This window comes from Ornithorhynchus anatinus, chromosome 4 (assembly GCF_004115215.2).
Source record: "Ornithorhynchus anatinus isolate Pmale09 chromosome 4, mOrnAna1.pri.v4, whole genome shotgun sequence".
In the NCBI taxonomy this organism is placed as follows: Eukaryota; Metazoa; Chordata; class Mammalia; order Monotremata; family Ornithorhynchidae; genus Ornithorhynchus; species Ornithorhynchus anatinus.
Window position 1 is genome coordinate 25,293,262 of NC_041731.1, and position 16,232 is coordinate 25,309,493.

The 16,232-nt window shown below is 43.6% G+C and overlaps 1 long non-coding RNA gene across 1 annotated transcript; it reads right to left on the reverse strand.

Annotated features, from left to right (window-relative positions):
• Positions 1 to 3,279: 3,279 nt before the first annotated feature.
• LOC120638361 lies at positions 3,280 to 4,640 on the reverse strand. Its single transcript, XR_005659982.1, has 2 exons — positions 4,556 to 4,640; positions 3,280 to 3,741 (listed from the first exon to the last, which is right to left on the reverse strand). It is a non-coding gene; the product is annotated as an uncharacterized LOC120638361 (long non-coding RNA).
• Between the last annotated feature and the right edge of the window lie 11,592 nt (positions 4,641 to 16,232).

The window sequence follows — 16,232 nt, forward strand, 5'->3', positions numbered from 1 at the left end:
ACTTCTTGGGTCACTCGGGCACTGACCTGACCTCTCGGTGACACCTTGGGTCATTTGGGCACCAACCTGTCCTCCAGGTGACTCCTTTGGCCACTCAGGCACCAAATTTATCTGTGCCTGGCCCAGTGGGTCACTGAGCCCCTGACTAACCAGCCGAGAGGTTTCCTTGAGGGGCGAGCAGAGAGGGCACAGGAGAGAAGAAGGAGAAAGGGGCTTTGTCACTAATGGGAGTCGGGGCAAAGAATAAGTTCTAGTAGTAAGTATATAAGGGGAAAAAAAATGACGCCAGAGAAACAGAAAATACTAGCTCGATCACTGAACCCACTCTCCTTGAGGACTCTGACGGGATTTGCCTCTCAAACACGCTGGCTGGGTTTTCATTCATTCATTTGATCATATTTATTGAGTGCTTACTGTGTGCAGAGCGTTGTACTAAGCGCTTGGAAAGTACAATTGGGCAACAGATGGAGACAATCCCTACCCAACAGCAGGCTCACGGTCTAGAAGGGGGAGGCAGACAACCAAAAAAAACACAAGTAGACAGGCATCAACACCATCAAAATAGATCAATAGAATTGAATTATAGGTATATACACATCATTAATAAAATGAATAGAGTAATAAATATGTCCAAATATACACAAGTGCTGAGGGGAGGGGAACGGGGATAGAGCAGAGGGAGGGAGTAGGGGCGATTGGGGTGGGGGAAGAGGAGCAGAGGAAAAGGGGAGGCTCAGTCTGGGAAGGCCTCCTGGAAGAGGTGAATTCTCAGTAGAGCTTTGAAGAGGAGAAGAGAGCTAGTTTTTCAACGATGATGTGGTCCCCTTTCACTCCTAGAAGCCCGAAATGATGACTGAAAAGGGATCCAAAGGGAAGCGCTTTTCTCATAAGTTTTTTCGGGCTGCCCGCTCAGGCGCCTGGAAGTCTGAGGAGAAAATGCGCATACAGGAAAAAGAGGGACTGACAGGTGGCTTAGTGGCAAGAGCACGGGCTTGGGAGCCGGAGGATGTGGGTTCTAATTCCTGTTCTGCCACTTGTCTGCTGTGTGACTTTAGGTAAGCCTCTTGACTTCTCAGTGCTCTCAGTTACCTCATCTGTAAAATGGGGGTTAAGTCTGTGAGCCCCATGAGGAACAACCTGATTACCTTGGATCTACCCAGGCGCTTAGAGCAGGGCTTGGCACGCCGTCAGCGCTTAACACGTACCATGATGATGATTATTAATGATAATTTCTTATTTCCCAAAGAAGCTCTAAGTTTTTGACCTCTAGGTAAGTCTTCTTTCTGAAGACTTCTTTTTAAGCCAATCTGGCATTTCTTGTTTTTCCGTTACCTACTAGAAGAAAGGCAAATCGATCAAACTGTCATGTTTTCTGACAGAACTTTCCCGAAGCCTAATCACATTGATTTTTTTCCTACTTTAATTTGAATCCTATGGAAAACGAAGGATCTCCCCCAGAGGAAGATCGGATAGAGTTCCGCGGCAGCAGGCTCAATATTGCCTCTATTGCCACCAGAAAAGTCCACAATTTCCCATTCGTTTAGGAATGGCACGTCATCTAGGAAACCTGAGGAGGTTTTTGGGTTTTTTTTCTTTCCCGTTCTTTAAGCGGGCGAAGAAGGCGGGGAGAAGCCAATCAGCCAGTCAGTCGGCCAGTCCTCCCTGCAGTCAGAGCCCCAGCGCGGGCAATCCTTGGCTCCGCTCCCCGCTCGCTTCCCTCAGGCCCCGACTCCGCCCTCAGGCCGAGTTTCTCTGTGTGGAGCGGCCAGAGCTGACAGTCGGAGGCCGCAGCGGCTGGTAACAATAAGAATAAATGTTGGTATTTGTCAAGCGCTTACTACGTGCAGAGCACTGTTTGAGCGCTGGGGTAGATACAAGGGAATGAGGTCCCACGTGAGCCTCATAGTCTTCATCCCCGTTTTACAGATGAGGTAAGCGAGGGCACAGAGAAGTTAGGCGGCTTGCTTAAATCACACAGCAGACGGGCTTACAGTCTAATCGGGGGAGACAGAAACGGTAGCAGTAAATAGAATCAAGGGGATGTACATCTTATTAACAAAATATATAGGGTAATAAAATTATTTTCAGATGAGCAGATGAGCACAGTGCTGAGGGGAGGGGAAGGGAGGGGGGAGGAGGAGACGGAAAGGGGGGGGAAGGGGACTTAGCTGAGGGGAGGTGAAGGGGGGAGCAGAGAGGGAGCAGAGGGAAAAGGGGAAGCCCAGTCTGGGAAGGCCCCTTGGAGGAGGTGAGCTCTCAGTGGATTAGGGAAGCAGCGTGGCTCAGTGGAAAGAGCCTGGGCTTTGGAGTCAGAGGTCATGGGTTGGACTCCCGGCTCTGCCACTTGTCAGCTGTGTGACTGTGGGCAAGTCACTTCACTTCTCTGTGCCTCAGTTACCTAATCTGTAAAATGGGGATTAACTGTGAGCCTCACGTGGGATGACCTGATTACCCTGTATCCTCCCCAGCGCTTAGAACAGTGCTCTACACATAGTAAGTGCTTAACAAATACCAATATTATCATTATTATTATCACACAGGGGAGGAGCAGGGGAAAGGGGCTTTGTTGCTAAAGGGAGTCGGGGACAAAGAATAAGGGCCAGCGGTAAGTATATAGGGGGAAAAAAATGATGCCAGAGAAACAGAAAATACTAGCTCGATCACTGAACCCCCTCTCCTTGAAGGCTCTGACGGGATTTGCCTCTCCCACCCACCCACCGGGGTTTCAGCCATTCTGTGGCTCCCTTTCACTTCTAGAAGCCCGAAATGGTGACTGAAAAGGGATCCAAAGGGAAGCGCTTTTCCTCCCAGTTTTTTTCACTCTGCCCACTCAGGCGCCTGGAAGTCTGAGGAGAAAAGGCACGTAGAGGCAAAATGGGGCCTGCCAGCGTGGCTCAGTAGCAAGACCCTGGGCTTGGGAGTCGGAGGACGTGGGTGGGTTCTCATCCCTGCTCCGCCACTCGTCTGCTGTGCGACCTTAGGCAAGCCCCTTAACTTCTCTGTGTCCTCAGTTACCTCATCTGGAAAATGGGGATGAAAACTGTGAGCCCCACGTGGGGCAACCTGATTCCCTTGGATCGACCCAGGCGCTCAGAGCACTGTCAGGGCTTAACAAGTACCATTATTATTATTATTTATTTTCCAAAGAAGCTGTAACTTTTTGATCTCTAGGTAAGTCATCTTTGTGAAGATTTCTTGTTTTTCCATTACTTGGTAGAAGAAAGGCAAATCGATTGAATCATCCTTTTTTCTACAGAACTTTCCCAAAGCCTTATCACATTGATTTTTTCCTATTTTAATTGGAATCCTATAAAAAACGAACGATCTCCCCCAAAGGAAGTGCGGGCAAAGGAGTTGCGCCACAGCAGGCTCAAAATTGCATCTATTGCCCGAGACAAATCCACCATTTCCCATCCATTCGTGAGGTTAGATGCACGCCGTTGAGGAGGGTTTTTTTTCGGTTTTTATTCTTTCCAGTTCCTTCAGCGGGCGAAGAAGGCGGGGAGAAGTCAGTCAGTCGGTCAGTCCTCTCTGCAGTCAGAGCCCCTGCATGGGGTATCCTTGACTCTGCTCCCCGCTCGCTTCCCTCAGGCCCCGACTCCACCCTCAGGCCGAGTTTCTCTGTGTGGAGCGGCCACAGTCGGACAGTCGGGGGCGGTGGTGGCGGCGGCGGCTGCTCCTGGTGAGGCCCGAGGTGATGAGAGCGGCTCGGGAAAAGCTGCTGGCTCACTCGAAGTTGGTCTGAGGGGTGGGGGGGGGCCGCAGGTTCAAGAAGAAGAGGAAAAAGTTTGAAAACAGTAATATGAAAAGAGAAAAGAAAAAAATATAAGCATTAGCCGACATGAACTCAAAGATACCGTGAACCCTTCCCCTGACAGACTGATTTGACTCCTTTGGCTTTTCAAAGATTCCAAGTGATTTTAAGGAATTGTATGGCTCTAGAACTATATTCAAAATTATTCCCTCACAGTGCCCCTCCGCCTTTTTGGGGGGAGTGTGTGTGTGTGTGTGTGTGTGTGTGTGTGTGTGTATTTTAGAGGGTGCGGAGTGGTGTCGTTGAAATGTGAACATATTCTCAGCAAGGACAAAACCACTCAACTGCCCGTCCTGATTTTGGGGGGGGGGGGGGCGAGAAATTGACGTAGAAACCGAAAGTTCTTAGGAAGCAAGACCCGTTTTTGCGGGAGGGATGAACCGAAGGTTCAACCGTCTCTGAAATGAAGGCCAGCGGGTGGGGCTTGTTTCCCCCAAACCATTTGTGAAAAATGTGAATTCCAACTGCTCAGTTGGGTCACTCGGATAGCTGTGTCCTGAAGGAAATTCATTTCAGAGAGAGCGGGGCCTGAGGGGAGGATGAGGGCTCGAGTTGGGCTGTGGACCCCGGGGTCTGTTTGAGAAGAGAAAGGGTGGCGGGGTATCTCTAAAAGAAAGAAATCCTTGACCTCAACTCCCGGCCGGCGCGGAAGTTGGAATCCCGTACTAGTCAGATCCGCCTCTGAAAGGTGCATTTCTAGCCCCTAGATGGATATAAAGAGAGAGAAAGTAAACGACTTACCTGGATCCTCTAGCAGGCTGAATGAATACTGGGTTTTGAAAAGCAATTCCTGCTGTTCCCTAGAGAAGCCCTGTTGTCACTTTGTGTTCAAACCGAGGTCTGGCCTTCCTTTCAGAAATTTCAAGTGCCCACTTCACCCCAAGGCTCCGGGAGAGGAGGAGAGAGCACCAGAGGAGGAAGGAGGAGACTCGAACGTCCCGCCCACACCTGCACCAACCAAACCGGGAGCCTTAAGCATGGGAGTCGATCTGTCCATCGAGGGGAAAAAAAAAAAAGTATCTCCTCATATCCTAACCCTAACCCAAACAAACTGGGAAACCTATACTGCTCATATCACATGATCTGAACTCTAAGAAGCCGCTCTCCCATTTTTATATTCAAGATGGAAAAAGTATTTGGACTTTTCCTCACAGGATATATCCCCAATCCATTTTCAGGGGAAAGAACTCTGCTGGTTAGGATGTCCTTAAAATTCAGCCAGGGGAGAGATAGGAGAGACCGGGAGCCTTTACTTAGGAAGCAATAATGAGGAAAATAAAAGAGACATTAAATACATAGTACTGTTAGGCTATTGAAAAGTCGAAGCAAAACAGAGCTTACTGTAAATTTCCAAGGGAAATTTAGCTCACGTCTCCTTAAAAAGAGAGAATAAACTATCTTAGGTAGGACGAGGCTCCTTGATTTAGAACAGTTCACTCTCCTGACTATTTGGATTGGGTTTATATTCCCTGTGAGGTTTGGCTTTAGTTTAACAAGAGAGGCAAGAAAATTCTTGCACGCCCTCGAGTGGTGTGATTCTGAAGGAAATCTGGAAAAGAATTGCCGCTGCATCTTGTGAAAAAGGTGGTAGAGTCTGTGCTCCTGGGCTCAAACCCAGGTTGATATTTTTCAGAGACTCAACCTGCCCACTTCTGCGAGTGCCCCATCCAGCAAGCATCCAGCCCGGCAGAGGTGCAGCCTCAGACATCGGCAGCAGTCGATACGACGGAAAGGTGAGGAGGACTAGATGAAAAGATGCAGTTGGCAGCAAAGGTAAGAGAGGAGAGGGAAGGGTTTGGGGGTGGGGTGAGTGAGGTCTAGAGTGATTTCGAGGCCTGCCAAAGAGAAGGGCAATCTCAGCAGTTGTCAGAAGTGAGAAGAGGGATGCTCCCAGTCACGTGCTGCAGGTTGGAATCCTTGCCAGTGGAACAGCGTTTTATCCCTGGGCACAATAATCCAGAGAAATGAAAGACCAGAAAGTCAAGCTTGCCCCACCCATTGAGGGCAGTGAGAGATTCCTTGACTCGCCCCTTGGGGAATATTGGACAAAGGTTGCCCGGCTGACTGTGGATCACTGTGCCTCCACAGAGAACACTAATGGAGGGATTTTCTTTTTCTCCCACAGGTCTGTAGCCTGAATTCCAAACCTCCACTTGGCTCGGCTTCTCCCAGAATATAGGAGGAATGAAGACGGCGTTGAGAGAAGACCTTCGCTCCAGCTCAAGCGGCAAGGGGTGGATAAAGGCAAAACCCTTCTAGGCTCCGAACCGATTCCCAGCAGCACTGTAAGCTAAGTCTTTGTGGCCAGGAAGACAGAGGTAAAACACAAATAGTTTTCATTACATAAACAATCTCCTGTATGGATCGATAGACCGAAGGTTTTCATGGCCGGAAAAGATGCTATGGGGTTCAAAAAGGGTGGATTTCTGCTCTGGGCGAAACCTTTCCTGCTTATTTGTCTACGTAAGGATTTATAGGCCTTCAAAGAAAATAGATGAGGAGGGAAAGGAGAGATTTGCTGGATGCAGAGACATCTCCTGTGCCTGAGTCCCTTCCTCCTGAATCTCCTGCTTCATTTCCTCTTCCTAAAGTTTTTGAGGGCTGAAAAGGCAATATATATGGGTTGCAAATAAGGAGAATTTTGCTTCATGCAGAACTTGTGCTTATTGGAGGTCTTCAAGGCTTCAAGAGAGAATCTTTGTGGATCCTAAAGGAGAAATTGGCTTCTTGCAGATACATCTCCTGTTCATTACTGCACCTCAGGCCTCTGAAGTCTTTGACCTGAACATGAATGAGGGAACATTTGAGGTGCAAAAGGAGAAATTTGCCTCATGCAAAAATCTCCTGCTTGGATTTCTCTACCTAAGGTCTTCAAGGCCAGAAAAGAGAATATTTAAGGTCAGAAAGGAGAAAATTGCTTCCTGGAAACCATCTCTAGTTTCTCTTTCTCTACCTAAGGTTTTGGAGGCCTCGAAAGAGGGTACTTGAGGTGAAAAAGGAGAAAGTTAGTTTCATGGACGCAATCTCCAGTTTAGGTTTCTTGGAGGTCTTCAGGGCCTCCGAGGAGACTATTTCAAGTGAAAGAGGAGAAATTTGCTTTATGCAAACCATTTCCTGGTTGCAGTTTTCTAACTAAAACTGTTCAAGGCCTGAAAATCTGTATCATCTGAAAGGAGAATTTTTCTTCCTGCAAAAACTTCCCAGCTTATTTGTTCAGCTTAAGGCTATAAGGCCTTCAGAATTACCTAGGAGGTGAAAAATGATCCATTTGCCTCATACCTCCCATTATCCAGCTCTTAGTTCTAGAAGGTCTTCAAGGCCTAGCAAGAGAATGATTTAGGTGAAAAAGGAGAAATTTTCTTCACATCATAGATACATCTCCCATTCCTTTCTCCACTTGAAACCTTCAAGGTTTTGGAACGGAGAATGAGTAGAGTATAGTTGAGGGTCAAAAGGAGAAATTTGCTTCATGAAAACCATATCCAAGTTGTATTTCTCTGGCTATGGTCTTCAAGGCCAGAAAGCGAATTTGCGGTGTAAAAGGAGCAATGTGCTTCATGGGAAAAAACTCCAGTTTTTTGTCTCTAAGGCCTTCAAGGCCTCCAAAGAGAATATTTGAGGTGAAAAGGGAGAAATTTGCTTAATATAAACAGTCTCCTGCTTTCTTTCTCTAACGAGGGTCTTCAAGGCCTGAGAAAATTGTATATGGCATTAAAAAGAGAATGTTGCTTCATGCAAAAACTGTCCTGCTTATTTTTCAACCCATGGTCTTCAAGGCCATCAGAAAGAATATATAAGATGAAAAGGGTGAATTTGCATCCTGCAAACCATCTCCAGTTCTTAGGTCTCCATATAAGGTCTTCAAGGCCTATTTTAGGTGGGAGAAATTTGCTTCATGCAGATACACTTCCTGTGCATTCCCCCACCTCAGACCTTCAAAGTCTTTGAATTGAGAAGGAAAAGAGACTATGTGAAGTGCGAAAGGAGAGGGCTGCTTCACACAAACCACCTCCAGCTTGTATTTCTCTTTACAGTATCTTCAAGGCCTTAAAAGGGAATGTTTTAGGTGAAAAAAGGGAGAAATTTGCTTCTTGCAGATACAGTTTCTGTTCGTTCCCCCCAGCTCAGACCTTAAAGGCCTTTGAATTGAGAGTGACTAGAGGACATGTGAGGTGCAAAAGGAGGAGTTTGCTTCATGCGAACCACCTCTAGCTTGGATTTCTCTATGTAGGGACTTCTAGGCTTTAAAAGAAAGTATTTGAGGTGCCACAGTAGAACTATATCTTGCCTTGATTTATCTTGCTAAGGTCTTCAAGGCCTTCTTGCTAAGGTCTTCAAGGCCTCCAAAGAGAATATTTGAGGTGAGACAAAGAGAAATTTGCTTCAGGCAAGGAATCTCCAGGTTTTATGTCCTTTCCTGAGGTGTTCAAGGCCATGAAAGAAAACATTTGCGGGGAAGGTGGAGAAATTAGCTTTCTGTGTAGAATCTCTGGGCTTTATTTCTCTAAGGTCTTCAAGGCCTGAAAAGAAAGTATTTAAGGCTTAAAAGGAGAAATTTGCATCATGAAAACAAGCTCCTGCTTTCATTTATAAACCCAAAAACCTGAAAAGAGAATATTTGAGGCAGAAGAGGAGAAATTTGCTTCATGCAAATAATCTCCTACTTTTATATCTCTACCTAAGGTCTTCAAGGCCTCAGAAGAAAATATTTGAGGCTGAAAAGGAGAAATTTGTTTCAGGCTAGCCACCTACCACTTGGGAGTCTCTACCGAGGGTCTTCAAGACCCAAAAAGAGAATATTTGTGTCCAATAAGTATAAGTTTTCTTCCTGCAAGCCATTTCCTGCTTTTGCTTCTCTTCCTAAGGGCTGGAAAGACTAACATATAGTATTAAAGAAAGAAAGATTTGCCTCCTAGATTAACTCACCTCATCATTTTTCTATCAAGGTCTTCAAGACCTGAAGAGAAAATATATGAAGTGGAAAAGGAGAACTCTGCTTCATGCAGAAACATCTCCTATGCATTACTCCATGTAAGCTTTCAAGGCCTTTTCCAAGACAATTCATCAAGAATGTTGGTGATGGAAAGGAGAAATTTGCTTCATGCAAAAAAGTCTCCTTTTATTTCTCTACCTGAGGTCTTCAGAGCCTGAAAAGAGAAGATTTGAAGTGAGAAAGGAGAAGTCTGCTTCACGCAGAAGTATCTCCTGTGGGTTACTTCACTTGAGGACTTCAAGGCCTGGGAACTGAGAATATCTGAGGTGAAAAAAGGAGAAATTTGCTTCATGCAAAAAACCTTCTGCTTTTGTATTTCTCCCTAAGGTCTTCAAGACCTAAAAATAAAATGTTTGTGATGAAAAAGGAGTTTTCTGAATGGCATCTCCTTCTATTGTTTCTCTCCCTAAGGTCTTCAAGACCTTAAAAGAGACTATTTCCAGAGGTCAAAGGAGAAATTTCCTTCATACAAATACTACTTCCTGTGCATTCCTCCACCTTAGGCCTTCAAGGCCTTTTAATTGAGAACGAATAGAGAATCTCTGAGGTACAAAAGGAGGAATATGCTTCATGCAAACCGTGTCCAGCTTTTCCTTCTCTGTCCAAGGTTTTCAAGGGCTCAGAAGAGATTATTTGAGGTGAAGGAGAAATTGCTTCATGCAAACCATCCCCAGCTTATCCTTCCTTATCTAAGGAGTTCAGTGCCCCAAAAGAAAACATTGGCAGTGTAAATGGAGAAATTGGCCTCATCTGTACAATCTCCGGCTTTTATTTTTCTGAGGTCTTCAGGCCGCTCAAGCAAACATTTGAGGCTTAAAAGGAGGAATTAGCTTCATGAACCCTATCTCCTTGCTTTTATGCATCTACCTAAGGTCTCCAAGGCCTGAATTAAGAATATTTGAGGCAAAAAATGAGAAATTTGCTTCATGCAGATACACTCCCTGTTCATTCCCCCACTTAAGGCCTTCAAGGCCTTTGAATTGAGAGTGACTAGAGGATAAGAGAGGTGCAAAAGGTGATGTTTCCTTCATGTGAACCATCTCCAGCTTGTATTTATACAGGGTCTTCAAGGCCTTAAAATAAGTATTTCAGGTGCAACAGGAGAAATTTATCTTGCTTTGATTTATCTGGTGAAGGTCTGCAAAGCTTCCAAAGAGAATATTTGAGGCAGGGCAATGAGAACTTTGCTTCATGCAAACAATCTCCAGCTTTTATGTCCTTTTCTAAGGTGTTCAAGGCCATGAAAGAGGACATTTTTGCGGTGACAGTGGAGAAATTAGCTTTCTGCGTACAATCTCCAGGCTTTATTTCTCTAAGGTTTTCAAGGCCTCAAAAGAAAGTATTTAAGACTTAAAAGGAGAAATTTTCATCATAAAAACAAGCTCCTGCTTTCATTTATTGACCCAATGACCTGAAAAGAGAATATTTGAGGTAGAGGGAGAGAAATTTGCTTCAAGCAAACAATCCCCTACTTTAACTTATCTACCTAAGTTCTTCAAGGCCTCAAAAGAAAATATGTAAGGCTTAAAAGGAGAAATTTGCAAGATAAAAACAAGCTCCTGCTTTCATTTATCTCCCTAAAGACATGAAAAAATATTTGAGGTGGAAGAGGAGAAGGTTGCTTCATGCAAACTATCTCTTACTTTTATTTCTCTACTTAAGGTCTTCAAGGCCTCAAAAGAAAATATTTAGAGCTTAAAAGGAGAAATTTGGTTCAGGTAAGCCTCCCAGTACGTTGGTTTCTCTAGCAAAGGTCTTCAAGACCCAAAAAGAGAATATGTTTCCAAAAGGTACAAGTTTTCTTCCTTCAAACCATCTCCTGCTTTTGCTTCTCTTCCTAAGGGCTGGAAAGACTTATATATAGGATTAGAGAAGGAAAAGTTTGCCTCCTAGAAAAACTCACTTCATCATTTCTCTACCTATGGTCTTCAAGACCTGAAGAGAAAACATATGAAGTGGCAAAGGCGAAGTCTGCTTCATGCAGAAACATCTCCTGTGCTTTACTCCGCATGGGCCTTCAAGAACAATTCATCGAGAATGTTGGTAGTGAAAAGGAAAAATTTGCTTCATACGAGAAAATCTCCTTTTATTTCTCTAGCAAAGGCTTTCAGGACCTGAAAAGCGAAGATTTGAAGTGAGAAAGGAGAAGTCTGCTTCACGCAGAAACGTCTCCTGTGTATTATTTCAGTTGAGGCCTTCAAGGCCTTTTCCAAGACAATTCATTGAGAATGTTTGTGGAGGAAAGGAGAAATTTGTTTCATCTAAACAAATCTCCTTTTATTTCTCTACCTCAGATCTTCAGGGCCTGAAGAGAGAAGATTTGACGTGAAGAAGGAGAAGTCTGCTTCACGCAGAATTATCTCCAGTGTGTTACTCCACTTGAGGCCTTCAAGGCCTGTGAATCAAGAGTATCTGAGGTGAAAAAAGGAGAAATTTGCTTCATGCACGAAACCTTCTGCTTTTATATTTCTCCCTAAGGTCTTCAAGACCTGAAAAGAAAATGTTTGTGTTGAAAAAGGAGTTTTCTTGATGCCATCTCCTGCTATTGTTTCTCTCCCAAAGGTCTTCAAGACCATAAAAGCAATATTTCCAGTGGTCAGTGGAGAAATTTCCTTCATGCAGATACTACTTCCTGTGCATTACTTCATCTCAGGCCTTCAAGGCCTTTTAATTGAGAATGAATAGAGACTATGTGAAGTGTGAAAGGAGAGGATTGCTTCATGTGAACCAAGTCTAGGTTGTATTTCTCTATACAGTGTCTTCAAGGCCTTAACAGGGAATGTTTTAGGTGAAAAAAGGGAGAAATTTTCTTCATGCAAAAACGCTTTCTGTTCATCCCTCACCTCAGGCCTTTGAAGGACTTCGAACTGAGAGTGACTAGAGGATATGTGAGGTGTGAAAGGAGGAGATTGCTTCACGTGACCTATCTCCAACTTGTATTTCTCTATACAGGGTCTTCAAGGCCTTAAAATAAAATATTTGCGGTGCCACAGGAGAAATTTATCTTGCCTTGCTTTATCTGCCGAAGGGCCTCAAGGCCTCCAAAGAGAATATTTGAGGTGGGGCAATGAGAAATTTGCTATATGCAAACAATCTCCAGCTTTTATGCCCTTTTCTAAGGTATTCAAGTCCACGAAAGAGGACATTTCGGGTGACAGTGGAGAAATTAGCTTTCTGCATACAATTTCCAGTCTTTATTTCTCTAAAGTCTTCAAGGCCTCAAAAGAAAGTATTTAAGGCTTAAAAGGAGATATTTGCATCATGAAAACAAGCTCCTGCTTTCATTTATCATTCCAAAGATCTGAAAAGAACGTATTTGAGGTGGAGGGGGAGAAATTTGCTTCATGCAAACAATCTCCTCCTTTCATTTTTCTACCTAAGGTCTTCAAGGCCTCAAAAGAAAATATTTAAGGCTGAAAAAGAGAAATTCGCTTCAGGCAAACCACCTACCACTTCGGTTTCTCTACCGAAGGTCTTCAAGACCCAAAAAGAGAATATCTGTGTCCAATAAATACAAGTTTCCTTCCTGCAAGCCATTTCCTGCTTTTGCTTCTCTTCCTAGGGGCTGGAAAGACTAATATATAGGATTAAAGAGGAAATATTTGCCTCCTAGAATAACTCACCTCATCATTTCTTTACCTACAGTCTTCAAGACCTGAAGAGAAAACATATGAAATGGAAAAGGAGAAGTCTGCTTCATGCAGAAACATCTCCTATGTGTTATTCCACTTAAGCCTTCAAGGCCTTTTCCAAGACAATTCATCAAGAATGTTGGTGATGGAAAGGAGAAATTTGCTTCGTGCAAACAAATCTCCTTTTATTTCTCTACCTTAGATCTTCAGGGCCTGAAGAGAGAAGATTTGAAGTGAGGAAAGAGAAGTCTGCTTCATGCAGAAATGTCTCCTGTGTGTTACTCCACTTGAGGCCTTCAAGGCCTTTTCCAAGACAATTCATTGAGAATGTTGGTGGTGGAAAGGAGAAATTGGCTTCGTGCAAACAAATCTCCTTTTATTTCTCTACCTCAGGTCTTCAAGGCCTGAAAAGAGAAGATTTGAAGTGAGGAAGGAGAAGTCTGCTTCACGCAGAAATATCTCCTGTGCGTTACTCCACTTGAGGCCTTCAAGGCCTGTGAATTGAGAGTATCTTAGTTGAAAAATGGAGAAATTTGCATCATGCAAAAAACCTCTGCTTTTGTATTTCTCCCTAAGGTCTTCAAGACCTGAAAAGAAAATGTTTGTGATGAAAAAGGAGTTTTCTTGATGCCATCTCCTGCTATTGTTTCTCTTCCTAAGGTCTTCAAGACTTAAAAAAGACTATTTCCAGTGGTCAGTGGAGAAATTTTCTTCCTGCAAATGCTATTCCCTGTGCATTACTCCACCTCAGGCCTTTGGGGCCTTTTAATTGAGAACGAATAGAGAATCGCCGAGGTGCAAAAGGAGAAATTTGCTTCATGCAAACTGTGTCCAGCTTTTCCTTCTCTGTCTAAGGTTTTCAAGGCCTCAGAGGAGACTATTTGAGGTGAAGAAGGACAAATTTGCTTCATGCAAACAATCTCCAGCTTTCTTTCCTTATCTAAGGAGTTTAATGCCCTAAAAGAGAACATTGGCAGTGTAAATGGAGAAATTGGCCTCATCCGTACAATCTCCAGCTTTCCTTTCTCTGAGGTCTTCAAGCCTCCTAAGGAAACGTTTGAGGCTTAAAAGGAGGAAATGGCTCCATGACCAATATTTGAGGCTTAAAAGGAGGAATTGGCTCCATAAAAACCATCTTCTAGCAGCGTGGACGGAGCGTGGGCTTGGGAGTCAGAGGTCATGGGTTCGAATTCTGACTCCACCACTTGTCAGCGGTATGACTTTGGGCAAATCACCTAACTTCTCTGTGCCTCAGTGACCTCATCTGTAAAATGGGGATTAAGATTGTGAGCCCCACATGGGACAATCTGATTACCTTGTATCCCCACTAGGCTTAGAACACTGCTTGGCTTGTAGTACGCACTTAACAAATACTATCGTTATTTATCCCCATAAGGTCTTCAAGGCCTGAAAAAGGAATACTTGAGGCGAAAAAGGAAAAGCAAATTTGCTGCATGCTAACAATCTCCCACTTTTCGTTCTCTACCGAAGGTCTTCTAGATCTCTAAAGAGAATCTAGGAGATGAAGATGCAGAAATTTGCTTCATGAAAACCATCTCCTCCTTTCTTTCCTTTCCCTCAGGTCCTCAAGACCTGAAAAAAGAGCCTTTGAGGTTTAAGGGAAGAAATTTGCTTCATGCAAACCATGTTCCGCTTTCATTTCTCTATCTGAGGTCTTCATATCTTCATGCACACAAATTGGCTTCATGCAGTTGCTCTCCTAAGGATCTCTCTAAGGTCCTAAAGGCCTGAAGAAAAAATATGTGAACTGGAAAAGGAGACATTGGCTCCATGCAGAAACACCACCTGTGCATTAGTCCATTTCAGACCTTGAAGGCTTGTTAGTAAAGAACAAAGAGAGACTATATTGTTTGAAAAAGGAGAAATTTGCTTCATTATACTGTCTCCCACTTTTGCTTCTCTACCCTAAGGTCTTCAAGGCCAGTTAAGGGACTATTTGGGTTGAAAAAGAGAAATTCTACTTAACTGGACAAATTTCCTTTTTGTTACTCCCCTCTCGCTTTTAAAGTGCTCTAATTGAGAATGAGGAGATAATATCGGATGGGTGAGGGAAATTATTTGCTTCATGGCATAAAATATCCCCTTGTTTCTCTACCTCTGGTTTTCAAGGCCTGTAAAAAGAGAATGCATATGAGCTGGCAAAGGAAAAGTTTGGCTTCATGCAAAAGATGTTAGTGTTTGTTACGCCACCTAAGGCCTTCAAGGCCTAAAATTGAGAATTTAGAGAGAATATACAAGGTGGAAAAGGAGAAACATACTTCATGCAAACAGCCTCCTGTTTGAATTGGTCTACCTAAGGTCTTCAGGGCATGAAAGGAGGATATACAAGATTAAAAAAGGAGAAATTTGCTTCCTGCAAAAGCTCACCTGATCCTCTTTCTACCTTAAGGTCTTCAAGGCCTGAAGTGAAAATAGATGATCTGGAAAAGAAGTGAGCTTCATGCAGACACATCTCCTGGTCATTGGTCCACCTCAAGCCTTCAAGGCCTTTGAAGTGAAAGTGAGTTGAGCTTATTTGAGGTGAAAAAGGAGAAGGTTGCTTCATGCCAACAGCCCCCTGCTTTTACTTCTCTACCACGGGTCTTCAAGACCTCAAAAAAGAGAATATTGGAGGGGGAGAAAGAGAAATTTGCTTTACTCAAAAACCCTCCCATCAGTGTGTCTGCCTCAGATCTACTGAAGAGAAAATGAATATGTGAATTGGATAGGGAGAAATGTAACTTCCTACACTAATGTCTCCTGAACCTAGGCCTACCAGCCGCCTTGCAGGCCTTTTAATTGAAAACGAATAAGGCATACTTGAGGTGGAAAAGGAGAAATTTGCTTAATGCAAAAAGCTCCTGCTTTGATTTCTCTTTCTTAAGGTTTTCAAGGCCTCAGAATAGAAGCTATGGGATGAAAAGGGAGAAATTTATGTCCTGCAAACTGTCTCTCACTTTTGTTTCTCCACTTGTGGTCTTTGAAGCCTTTGAATTGAGGGTGAATCAAGATGATTCAAAGTGAGAAAGGAGAAATCTCCAAGGAGCAAAACATGTCCAGCTTTATTTCACTAGCCCTGGTCTTCAATTCCTTGAAAAGACAATATTTACAGTGAATGGGGAGAAATTTGCCTCTTGTAAAAATGATCGCACTAATTTGTCTACCTACAGTCTTTAAGGCCTTGAAAAGAGACTATTTGAGGTAGGAAGGGAGAAATTTGCTTCATGCATAAAAATCTCCTGTTTTTCTCTATTTTTCTCTACCTAAGGTCTTCAATACCTGAAAAGAGACTATCTTGAGGTAGAAAAGGAGAAATGTCCATGCCAGAATTTCTCTAACCTAAACCCTTCAAGACCCGCATAAACAGTATATGAAGTAGAATAGGAGTCATTTGCTTCATGCCAAAAAGGTCTCCCGTTTATTTCTCTCCCCTTGTCCTCTAAGGCCTGCAAAGAGAACATTTAAGGAGTGGAAGAAGACATAGCCCAACTGCAAATTTCCTCTCTCTTTACTTTTTTAACCTCGTCCTTAAAGTCCTTGTGTTCTTTGCCAGAGAAAACATGCTCAACTTGGAGTGAAAAGGAGAAATTTTCTTGCTTCAAATTTTACCCCTTTATTTTGCCATGAAAGACTTTTCCTTCCAAAGCCTTTTCATTAGGAGAGAAAAGAAAAATATTTGGGACAAAAGGAAAAGGTAAAACTTTCTTCATGTAAACAACCCTCCTGCTTATTATCCCCCCCACCCTTAGGCCTTCAAGGCCCTTTCATTTTAGAATTGAGAAGAAGTGCTCCT